At 49.8% G+C, this 12,658-nt stretch overlaps 1 protein-coding gene across 4 annotated transcripts in view; it reads left to right on the forward strand.

Moving 5' to 3' along the window:
- The first annotated feature begins 11,405 nt into the window (after nucleotides 1-11,405).
- The window catches only part of WAPL (WAPL cohesin release factor), a 92,853-nt gene continuing 91,600 nt past the window's right edge, over nucleotides 11,406-12,658 (forward strand). Inside the window, exon 1 of one of the 4 annotated variants that reach the window (XM_036079320.2) lies at nucleotides 11,406-11,828. The gene's annotated coding sequence lies outside the window, so the exon portion shown is untranslated. Of the gene's footprint in view, nucleotides 11,829-12,238; nucleotides 12,259-12,658 lie in introns of those variants that run through there. The other 3 variants (XM_036079319.2, XM_036079318.2, XM_078077488.1) reach the window with 3 other exon arrangements.

Consider the following 12,658-nt stretch of genomic DNA (forward strand, 5'->3'; position numbering starts at 1 on the left):
CTCACAGCTGCCTCCTAAAACCCTTTTGGGAGGGGGAGAGGGACTGGTATGAATTGCCCTCATTTTACCAAAACTGACACATAATTCCCTTTCCACAATCCCAGGGGTCCTCCGGGAGGTATCTCTGTGATTCCAGAGGAGAGGATGCACAGCCTGAGGTGAGTATGGGAGACTGCCTGCAAACATTCACTCTGTAGGGAAGACCCGGGACCCTGGACCATGGGCCGCGGGAAGCCACGGCCTGGGGAAGACAACGGCGCACAGCTAATTATAAGTGCGATTACTACTTCATCGTAGAGTGCTGTTAGGGGTAGCCAAGGAATCTGGGGGCGGGGAAGGGGTCCCGGGCTCAGAAGCCTCAGGTTTGTTGTGTATATCCGCTTCAGCGAGACGGAGAAAGCAAAGCAGAAGTGAGCGCGGGAGACGTGAGCGCAGCAAAGACGTGCAGGAAATCGTGCATCTGGCAGCAAAGGCCCGGGTAGCGCGATGCGTGACTGGGTGGGCACCGCAGCTCGGGACGCGCCACCAGGCGGCCTTGGGCGCCCAGAGCCCGCTCCTGACCGCGGGTTCGCGCCCACACTTACTTCCTGGAGCTTCACAGGCCGCACCCCGATGGACTCAGCGGGCGGGAGGCGTGGAGGCGCCAGGTGTCCACACCATTGGGGCAGGCGCAGTGCCGGCTAAGCCCTTTTGGACTCAGAAATCTCAGATAAAGAGATCAAAGCCCAGGCGGGGGTGGACGGGCCAATCCTGCCGCCGCTAGCGGGTCCCCAACGGCTCGAGAGCTAAGCGCGGGACAGCAGAGCCGGTGCGCTCAGGGGAAGGCAGCCCCCACGTACTCTTGGGCCGGGGCAGCTCCTGGACCGTCCTTTGCTCATCACCCCACATCCGCTCCCCGGGCCGCTGCCGGACAGCCCCGCTTGGCCCCCGGGCCATCGATCAGTCTTGGAAGTGCGGGCGAGGTCATCCGCACAACAAAGGCGGCCCAAGCGGCGCCTTCTGTCTTGTAAATATCAGGTCCCGCCCCCAGACAAAGTGGAGCCCCGGGTAGAAGCTGCCGGAGGCACCCGCCCCCGCTCTGCTCCCCACCCCAACTCCCGAGCTCTTTCATTTGAAATGTTAATGTTTCGAAGCTTCCTTCTAGGCCGGGATCTGTCTCATTGAAAGGCGGCTGAAACCTCTGGGATTAATAAACAAACCGGCATTTGGCTTGGGTGGGAACAGGGTAAACATTGGTCGGTCTAAAAGAGAGAGGCAGGTGTGCGTAGACAAACGCGGGTAAATTATTACACAGCCCCGGCTACTGGCTTTAAAAAGACTGCTTTGTGCACCAATTCCAGGATTTGGAGAAGTTTTCCCAACGAAGAGACCCTTATTTGCACCCTCCAGGCTGAGGGCCCCGGCTGCGCTGCCTTCCGCCCCCGCCTGGCACTGAGAAATCCAGGTCGCAGGTGGAGAGCCAGCGGGGCCGCGCTCGGGCGGAGCCAAGCCCAGGCCCCGCCCAGGTCCTCCTACGCTGTCGTCCTGCTGCGCTGGAGCCCCGCCCTCAGTTCCACCGCCAAGCGGCCGCTAGGGTTCCGGGTGTCCTCGGGTAGCCCTGACCACCGCGAGGTTGGGTGTCTCTGGCGGGTAGGCCTGAGTGTAACACGCTCGGCTACCGCGCCTGCGGAGGACCCAGAGGGGTGTCATAGCGGGTGCTTTTCAGAAGTCTTGGCGTGAGTTTCCCTGTCCACATTCGATAGTTCGTCAGGGCTATTGCCAAAATATTATCAAGTCGGATTCCTTGCCCAGCCCAGCTGCTAGCGATGATAATAGTACCCGAGGTCACTTCGGGAGCGCTGACACTCTGCCATGCACCACTGTTCCAAGCCCTTCACATGGAGTAAGCTGTGATGATACAAGCCATCGACTTGCTCCTTTCTAGAACGGGGACATCATGTACTCGCCACCCGTCCTCGCAGGGTGAGAGCAAATTGGAGCATGTGCCCCCACGGGATTTGGGGTCCCAATTGTGCAGGTCTGACTCCACGTGCCCCGGGAACCGTGGGTGCTGGGGAGGGGCTATGGAGGTGACTGAGGCAGAATTGTTGGCCTGGAACACAGCCAGGTCCCCACAATTCCCCAACTTCAGTATTCTTTAATCCACTAAATCCTCCCAGGCACAGCCTGGTCTTCCAAAAGCTTTTGCCTCAAGCTGGGAAAACCCAATAAAGGAATGATCATTTTTCAACCACGGGAGCCAGCAACACTCATACATAATGAAGCAAGTCACACAAAGGAAAGAATTCTTTCCCATTCTCCTGGGAGAGGCCCCTCAGCCCAGGGAATCTTAAGAGCTGCCCAATTGCCCAAACTATGGGCAGCCTGGGTGGGTATACAGAGGGGTGGGGGTTCACTGAGGAGCCCTCCTACCCACCCAAAGCCTGGAGTTGTCACCTGAAGAAATGCCAGCCCAGGTTATTCCTAAGCATTTCTTACAAATTCCAATTCCTGCATTTTCTCTGCCCTGAGTGCCAGTTGTGGATCCCCTGGGCCAGATGAGTGACACAGAGAAGGGAGGAGGAACAGCTTATAGTAGAGGACCACCCCTCTGGATAACACCTGGATGCTGTCAGAGGACCCAATGGACAGGGTGGGAAGAGATTGTACATCACCTGGTTAAGACAAGGTGCTTTGGCCTTGGATTGGTAAATAAGCCTGACGTTGTAAACACCCATCTGCCCCTCTACCCTCAGTGCTCAGAGATACATGATCTCCCAGGTTTGTTACACCTTCCCGCAGGTACTAGACCATTCTGACTCCAACCCGATCTCTTCCTCTAAACACCTCTGAGGTCTCAAACAGATCCTTACTCCTCCAGGCGGGCCTAGACCTTGGGCAGGAAAGGACAGCAAAAGAATAGGGTTCCTCTACCTGGTGTGATGTTAAAGACCCAGGGTAGCATATGCTTCATGCCTGTGACCTGTGGATAAAAACAGTTACCTGTTAAGTACCTGAGTGATCTTGGGCAAGTCATTTATGTTTGTTCAGTATTCCTTAAGTTTCCATTGGCAAAGTGATCAGAAGTAGAACATTCCTGGGATGCCTGGGTGGCACAGTTGTTTAAGCATCCGACTCTGGATCTCAGGGTTGTGAATTCAAGCCCTGTGTTGGACCCCGGTGTGGAGCTTACTTAAAAAACAATAATAATAAAATAAAGTAAAATAAAATAAAATGAAAGAAATAGAACATTCCTGGAAAGGAGACATGGGGAAATCTGCATTGTAAACTCAGCACCCGGAAGCCTTCTCACACGTTCTCCTGAGGCTCCACTGTATGACGGTAGAGAGGGAACTCTCCCTGCCACGCTGTCATCTGGCCTGGAAGTGAAATATCTGAAATTGAATCACCCTGGCATCCTGGCTTGGGTGAGCGGCAGTCAGAGGCAGATTGGCTTTCAGAGCAGGTGACAGCCCAGTGGCCTGTCTCCTATCACTGGAGGCAGGCAGTCAGCTAACACCACCTCACTGCTGGGATGGATCTTGCTCCCAGCATGGTATCCCACCACCTCTTGCCTGGGAGATGAGCCCAAGCAGATCTTCACTGACATTAAATAGCCTTGTTCTGCTCCCACTGTTTCCATCTCAAGGATATCAATCCCTAGCCTGCCTGTGGCTATCAGACTTCTTTTTCAACATTTCCATATCCATTTTCCAAACTTACTTAGAAAGAGGCACAAAGCTCCAGTATGACCAAACCTCCATATGCCCGGTTTTCTGTATCTACTTTTATTTATTTATTTATTTGTTTATTTAAGATTTTATTTATTTATTTGACAGAGAGAGAGAGACACAGTGAGAGAGGGAACACAAGCAGGGGGAGTGGGAGAGGGAGAAGCAGGCCTCCCGTGGAGCAGGGAGCCTGATGCGGGGCTCAATTCCAGGACCCTGGGATCCTGACCCGAGCCAAAGGCAGACGCTTAACGACTGAGCCACCCAGGCAGCCCTTACTTATTTTTTTAAAAGATTTTATTTATTTGAGAGAGAGAGAGAGAGAGTGCAGGCACGAGCTGGGGGGAGGGGCAGAGGCAGAGGGAGAAGCAGGCTCCTGGCTGAGCCGGGAGCCTGATATGGGGCTCCATCCCAGGACCCTGGAATCATGACCTGAGCTGAAGGCAGATGCTTGGCCAACTGAGCCACCCAGGAGCCCCTGTATCTACTTTTAATTTATAATTTATAGAAACAAGGAATAGAGGATGATTGACTACATGGGAGGGTGTATGACTTGCTGGGTTCCACAAGTGGAGAGGGAGAAGGACTTTCCAAGTCGAGGGGGCTACATGAGTCAGGCAGTGGAGGCCTAAGACCATTGGCTTGTCTGGTATAGCTGGAGAAGAAGTGAATTGGAAACAGGGGCGAGGTAAAGTGGCAGCGACTACAAACACCAAAGCCAATCCCAGTGGATGTGAACTTATACTGGTAGACAGTGGGGAGTCACGGAACTCGTTTTAAAAGAGGAAAGTGGTTTGTTAAATTTATGTTTTAAGTCATTTTGGTAGCTGTGCAAGGGTGAATTCATTTTTTTTTTTTAAAGATTTTATTTATTTATTCATGAGAGACAGAGAGAGAGAGAGGCAGAGGGAGAAGCAGGCTCCCAAGGAGCAGAGAGCCCGATGCGGGACTCGATCCCAGGACCCCGGGATCATGACCTGAGCCGAAGGCAGACGGTCAACCATCTGAGCCACCCAGGCGCCCTGAATTCATTTTTAAAAATAGATTTTTTTTTAAATCATAGTTTTAGGTTCACAGAAAAATTGAGCATGTAATAGAGAGAATTCTCATATACTTCCCTTCCCTTCCCAAGTTTATTATTATTGTCTTGAATTAGTGTGGTATATTTGCTACAGTCAATGAACCAGTATGATGCATTAACTAAAGTCCATAGTTTACGTTAGGCTTCACTCTTTGTACACTTCTATGGGTTTTGACAAATGTATAATATCATGTACCCACAATTATGGCATCAGACAGAATCATTTCTTTCTTTCTTTTTTTTTTTTAAAGATTTTATTTTATTTATTTGACACAGAGAGAGAGACAGCTAGAGAGGGAACACAAGCAGGGGGAGTGGGAGAGGGAGAAGCAGGCTCCTGGCCAAGCAGGGAGCCTGATGCGGGGCTCGATCCCAGGATCCTGGGATCATGACCTGAGCTGAAGGCAGATGCTTAACGACTGAGCCACCCAGGCGCCCCCAGACAGAATCATTTCATCTCCCTAAAAATTCCCCTGCACTTCACTATTCATTGTTCCCCCCTTGTTCCCTGTTAAGGTCCTTGGCAACCACCAACTGCTACAGTGTTGCCTTTTCCAGAACATCATATGGTACATGGACTTTTCAAACTGGCTCCTTTCTGTTAGTGTGGGATTCAATCCCAGGACCCTGGGATCATGACCTGAGCCAAAGGCAGATGCTTAACCAATTGAGCCACGCAAGCGTCCCTCAGTAAGCCTTTAAAAAATCTTTTCCTTTGATAAATATTTGCTGAAATTCTGTATCAGTATTGTCTGATAGAAATATAATCAAGGTCACAAACTTGCTTTTTCTAGTAGCCACTTTAAAAAAGGCAAAAAGAAACAGATAAAATTAATTTTAATAACATATTCTACTTAATATATTCAAAACATTATCATTTCAGCATTTAATCAGTGTAAAATTGAGATACTTTTATTCTTTTATTGTGTGTGTACTAAGCCTTTTAATACGAAATTCAGTGTGCATTTTATATTTTCAGCACATCTCCACTTGGACTAGCCACATTTCCAGCGCTCAGTGAACACACGGAGGACAGAGCAGTACTGTGCTGGGTGCTGAGGATACAGCAGGGAACAAAATGGACAAGGTTTCTGTCCTCACATAGTTGACAGTCTAGTATGGGAAACCCGTAACAAAGAAGTAAACAAATCATTTTAGAGAGTGGTTAGTTAGTCTGTGGTATTATAGACTGGGAAGCTGAGTTAGTTTGCCTGGGTAGTCAGGAAAGCTTTTCTGAGGCTGAGAACCAAAGGAGGAGGCATTAACCATCAATTATCTATTGCCACAATAATGCAGTATAACAAACCACTCCAAAAGGCCGAGGCTTAACATAATAACTATTTATTATTGCTCATGAGTCTAAAGTCATCTGGGCAGTTGGTCTGGCCCGAGGTGGGCTCACACATGCATCTATGGGCAGCTGCAGGTCAGGTAGGTGGGTATGCTAATCCTGGCTTGGCTTGCATGGTTTGGGGTCTGGTGGCTAGTGACTGGTGTAGGATGACCTCAGCTCTTTTCCATGTGGCTTCTCATCCTCCAGCAGGCTAGCCCAGGCCTGTTCTCCTGGTGGAGGCAGGGATCCAAGAGAGAATGTGGAAGCATTCAAGTTTTCATAAGACTCAAGCTCAGAACTGTATCACTTCTGCCACGTTCTTTGGGCCAACCCAAGTTATAAAGCCAGCCCAGATTCTGCGAGGAGCTGCAAAAGTCACATTACAAAAGGTGTGCATACAGGGAGGGATGGAAAATTCAGGCGATTTTGTGATTGATCTTCCATATTACTTAAAAAGCTTTCAATTCCACCAGGAAGCTATAAAAAAAATTCTAAATTTCTACGTGCCCCATAAAATATCCTCAAAATATAAAAATGAAAATAGAACTACAGGAGGAAATTGACACAATGACTTAGAGTGGGAGGCTTCAGCGTACCTTTTGCTATTATTGATAGGTCAAGTACACACAAAAAATTATTGAAGATATAGAAGAGTTGAACACATTTCTGAGGTATTTAGTCAACAGATGTTTACAGCATACTTTCTGTGTGTGAGGCCCTATTCTAGGTGTGCTGGGCATCTGGCAGTGAACAAGTCAACAGTCCCTCCCTTGGAGAGTTTATACTCTAGTGGAAGGAAACAAATAATAAACAAATAGGTAAAACAAACATGAAGACAACCATGAAGAAAAACAACAGGGAAAGGGGATATGGAGTGCTTGGCTGTTAGGGTGAGGGATTTAACTAAAATAGCACAGTCAGGGTAGGCGCTGCCGAGGAGACACCTGAGTGGAAGCCTAAGAGGTGAGTGAGTGAGTCAGGTGCTTATCTCCAGGACTAGTGGAGGGAACAGAGGCCCTAAAGCAGGAGCTGGTTTGGCAGGTTCTAGCAGTAGACCAGGCAGGCTTGGTAAGGTGGGAAGGGATAGGAATATCGGGGGCCCAATCACCCATGGCTTTATAGGCCACAAGATGGATTTTGGATTTTAGTCTTGGTGATGGGAAGCCCCAGGAGGGTTTTTGTTGGGGGGAGGAAGGATACCGGCGAGCATTAGGGGTGAGGACCCCAGGGGGAAAGATGGCTGCTTGGAGATGATGGTCAGGTAGCCAGACTTTTAGAGGTTGCTGGGTACCAGTCCTTGTTAGGCAACATGTCCCCAGGGAATTCTCCTTGCTTTGCCTTTCAACTACCTAGACAGCAGGTTATTCCCCAAAGGATGTCACAATCTCCAGAGAACATATTCCAATTATGCTGGAAAACAATGTAATTGTGATTAAAGTAGTATTCATCTTCTCCATTCTCAGAGTGAAAACCTATCCAAAGCAAGAACAAAAGGTAACTCCAGAAAGCACTCCTCCCCCCCCTTGGGAAAACCCAGTCAACTATTTATGGTGCTACAGGTTATGTGAAGTTATTGTCAGTTTCAAGTCTCTCTCAAGATACAATCTTACATGGAAGAGGGAAATAAATGGGGAGCAGTTAAACAAGTATTTGTTGAGCACCTACTATGTGCTACACACTCTTCTATGTGCTAAGGTTTTAGCAGGAAACAATGATCCCTCCCCTCATAGGGAAGATAAATATATAACATAAACACAAAAATATGTGATATATTAGATGAGATAAATGCCCTGAAGAAAAATTAAGTAGAAATAATGTGCATTTTTGGACTAGGGTGTTACAATTTATTTTTTATTTTTATCTTTTTAAAGACTTTTATTTATTTGAGAGCACAAGCAGGCAGAGGCGCAGAGGGAGAGGGAGAAGTATGCTCCTCACTGAGCAGGGAGTCCGGCGTGGGGGGCTCAATCCCAGGACTCCAAGATCATGACCAGAGCCCAAGGCAGCCACTTAGCCGACTGAGCCACCCAGGCGCCCTGATTATTACAATTTAAATAAAATAGGCTTGGGGGGGGGGGGTTGGAATAGACTAATTGAAAAGAGAAGGGTTGGGGAGTGTCAGGGAGGTAAGGGCAGGGCTTGGCTCTCATCTTGTAGGGGCCCTGTAACACAACCACTACAGTGTGCAAGTTTACGATTTATAATTTTACTCCCCATCCTAAGACAAGGAAAAATTTCCTGTAACCAATGTGGTAATTTCTGACTTCTAATTCTCTGAATTCTGTAAATTGGGATACATTTTACTACCCATTATCAGAAAAAGATTACACAGCTCCATTTAGCAACTCCAGTTGTGACAAGTCCCATGCCTGGGCTAGAACAAAGACCCAGTGATGGCAGGGCAGATTCTTCGATTAGTTTTCTTGGCAGGATTTTCTTTTTGCAGCTGAAGCGAAGTATTAGTCCACCCGAGGGGAGCTGCCTGAAGGCCCAGTCTGGACTTCCTCCAGGAGGGGGCCCTAGAATAGGCAGTCTTTAGTGTGAGGCTCAGGAGAGCAGAGAGCCCTGGCACAGCTCTGTTCGGGATTCATATACTAGCTTCCACAGATTAAACACACATGCACTATTTTCTCCTTTTCAAATCATGTACCATTTTCTATTAGATTCAACAGTGTCTATAAGTAATAATGGGTATCCAGTGTTTAAGAAAATGGGGATGTCTGGGTGGCTCATTTGGTTGAGCATCTGCTTTCAGCTCAGGTCATGATCCTGGGGTCCTGGGATTGAGTCCTGCATGGGGCTCCTTGCTCAGTGGGGAGCCTGTTTCTCCCTCGGCCTGCTGCTCTCCCTGCTTGTGTGCTCTCTCTCTCGCTGACCAATCTTAAAAAAAAAAAAAGAAAATGTTTGATTTCCTCATAAGTTACCATAACTTGAGCAAATGCCAACCCCTCAATTTCCTCACCTGTAAAACAGGGATAACAAGCAGGGATGCAAATGAAGAGCCTGGCATCATACCTGATGTATAATAGGTTCTTAATGTTCTCTCCCTCCCTTCCCCCATCTTAACAAAAAAGATTAGAGTTTAGGTATACTTATAGGTATCCTTTAAAAAATAGGGCTTGTCAACCTTTAATGTGTGGGCCAGTTACCTGGGGAATCTTGTTAAAAGTGCAGATTCTGATTCAGTGGAGTTGGGGACAGGCATTCTGTATTCCCAATAAGCTTCCAGATTATGCCATGCTGCGGACCTGGAATCACTCTTTGAGTAGCAAGAATTAACACTACACAAATTCCAATAACACAGCTACTGCACAAAAAGCCCCTAAACGGGCTGTGGATTGTCTCTTTCTATAAAAAATTAACTCTTCTATTTGAGCCTCATGTGGAGTCACTGACCCAGCCAAGTTACCAGGCCAGGTCATAAAGAATACATCCTTTGGTCCAGGAGGGTTCACAGCACCACTTCTGCAGGAAGATCCTGCAGTTGTCTCTCCTCCACTTTTGGCTTTTTGATCTTAGCCTTTGCCTCTGATGATAATTACCCCTTAATTAGCACCCACCACTCTGTCATCTAAATAATTATGGTAAGTGCGGCTTGCACCTCTGCTGGCAATCTCTAAACAAACTGATAAAATAAGATCCTATGCTGATTTTTTTAAAAAGACAAAACTGACCCAAATACAAGTCATGCACATACTGCCCACAGTGGAATACATAGACCTGTTATAACTTCCAGTCACATAAGCTATCAAAAGTTGATTTATTTAGAAACAATCAAGAGAAAGTACTGTTGTGATATCTGGGAAATTGTAAATGTCAGAATATAAATTTTGCAAGGAGTATTGCAAAAGTAATACAAGTCAGCCATGCTAAAATCCACCTTAAATTCCTATTGGGAAGGGCTGCATGATCTCTGAACTATTTTTTCTTTATTCGGAGTTTCCTGAATATATTGGAGAAATCTGGTTAACTTCTGGGTGCATTCAAAGCAAATTATCCTTTTGTGGAAGAAGGGGCGGGGTTTTCACTAGAAGCAATTAGTTTTCTAATTTCCCAGGTGTATCTCCATTAATCATGCACCGAACAGCAGGGCTGTCCAAGCCAGATGAATCATGCACCTCTCTTAGCACGAACTGATTGTACTACTTTTTAGAACGCTGTTTTCCCACTGCAGCTTTTAAAAAAAGACAGAAACTCCCAAATTTCCAACTTTCTGAATAGGTAATACATTGATCTGGAAGAAGAACCCAAACAGCACAAAGGAGTGTACAGTGTAAAATAACACTTTTCTCCCTTATCTCCCACCTCCCTGTCCTCCCCAGAGGCAATCACTGGTTCATTTCTCTAAACTTTTCATTATGGAAAATTTCAGAAACATTAGAGAGACTGGAATAATAAGCCCTTGTGTACGCATCACGCAACAGTGGAAAAACACCCCGCTGGTTTGTTTTATTCTCCCTCCCCCGGTATTTGTATGAGTTATTTTTCAAGTAAATCCCAGACTTGAAATCATTTTACCCGTCAAAACTTTAGTCTTTTTTTTTTAGTTCTTACATAACCACATTACCGTTATCACACCCAAGAAGGTTAACGATAATTCCTTAATACCATCCAGTATTCTCGGGGTCACTTTTAACCGGTGCGGGACAGACCCGAGAACTACGAACGTACGGGCCGAGGGGTCGGAAGGGGAGCATTTAAAGCTGGAACGGACGTCACTCGCCGCGTTAGGTGCCCAGCGCTCCGAGCTTCCCGGTTCCCGCAGTCGTTACCTGCGCCGGGCCAGCACCCGCCAGGCCGGGTTGGAGAGCGGTTCCGAGGCGCGAGCTCCCCGCCTCCCCGCTCTCGGGCCGTGGCCCGAGCAGGCCTGGCGCAGCTGCACAACCCACCGTCCCTAGACACCGGCCGGTCCCTGGGGGGGAAACGATTGACACAGCTGCCTGCACTGCGCCCCCCGGCCCTCCCCCGCGGCACCTGCGTCTCCCGGCGGGGCCGGGAGCTGGAATTGGCTCCCGAGCCCAGGCGAGTCAGGCCCGCCACGACCGCTCCTCCCGCCACCCGCTCCCGCGCCCGGTTCCGAGCAAAGCGACCTCGCGGACCCGGACTACAACTCCCGTCGGGCGCCGCGGCCGGGCCAATGGCGGGCGCCGGAGCATGCGGGGAGCGGCGCCTGCGCGGCGGTTTGAGTAAGCGGCCGCGCGATTGGCTGCGGGGTCGGACGGCCGCGCGGGGCCTGTGGGAAGCGGAGTGACGGAGCGAGCGGCTGTTGGAGGAAGGAGGTGGGGGCCGGGAGTGCAAATGGCGTTGAGATGGTTCAGGGCCCTGTTCAAACTCCAGCGCTGACCATTCACCGGCGGAAACGGCGGCGCAGGAGGCGGCGGCGGCCTAGCGGGGGCACGTAGCGGGCTCCGGTACCGGCTCCGGCGGCGGCGGCGGCCAGGGAGGCCTAGGCCCGGGCCCGGCCGGTGGCGCTCAAGGCGGGGAGGGAAGTTGCGGTGCCGCCGCTCCTCCCCCCCTCCTCCACCGGGTTTCCTATTTACCCAGAGCGGAGTCGCGGGTTCTGACGGTGGCGGAGCCCCTTGCCTCTCTTACCGCACAAGCCGGCCCTGTTCTCTCGCGCGGGGCTCCCGCGCCCGTCCGTGGGCCGTTGGGAGCAGGAGAGGCGGAGGCGGCCCGAGGCCAAAGCACCCGCCAGGCGCCGAGGGTAAGTGAGGTCTCGGGCGGCTGCCTAGGCCCGGAGGGAGGGTGGGGGGGAGGCAGGGGTCTGGAAGTCTTGCTGTCTCACCCACACAGCCTCTGGGGAAGTTGGGCAGGGGAACGACCTGAAGAACTCTCTTTTCCCTCTTTTATTTTTCCTTTTTCTGAGTTCCTCCGGGCGGCTGCTGATTTACTTCCCTCCCCAAGCGCCGTCAAGTGCGTTGGTTTCAGCCCTGAGTCCTTCGCCGTCTTTCCTCCGCCCCTGGCCTCCACCGAGGCCTTACACTGCCTTGGGGATTCAGTGGCAGAGGCTTCCGGGGCGTCGGAAGCTACATCCCGTTCCTGGCGGTGGGGGTGGGGAGGAGAAAAGTTGCGTGAGCTTCCAGTCGGAGGGGGCCGCCTCTCCCGCTACCTCCGGGTGCACCGACCGCCCCCAGGTGAGGATTTCTGGGTGGTTAGCTTCGCCCTTTCCGGCTTTCACTCCTTAGTGGAAGCCTCTAAGCCCTTGGGGATCCTAAAGACGTTGCACTTGGTTGAGGGTTAACTGTGAGGACTTTTTATCCCAGCGTACTTTCCTGAAAATTCAACCTGGCTTTAGGCAGAAGGAAGGGCCCCACGACCGAAAAAGACTTAGTTGTGAATCATTCTTTCCTTTTTCGTTAGGAAAGTCTTTGGAGTTTGAAGCCTGAGCAAGACAGCCTGTGTATTTGAGATATACTTAAAATATAATGTCAACTGTGTCTGCACACTTACTTGAATTTATACGTACTTTACACCCTAGGCTTAGATAATGCCATCACAATTGTCTGTCTAGTGACTTTTCCAAAAAGACATGGA

The sequence above is a fragment of the Halichoerus grypus genome, chromosome 7, assembly GCF_964656455.1.
Source record: "Halichoerus grypus chromosome 7, mHalGry1.hap1.1, whole genome shotgun sequence".
NCBI lineage: Eukaryota > Metazoa > Chordata > Mammalia > Carnivora > Phocidae > Halichoerus > Halichoerus grypus.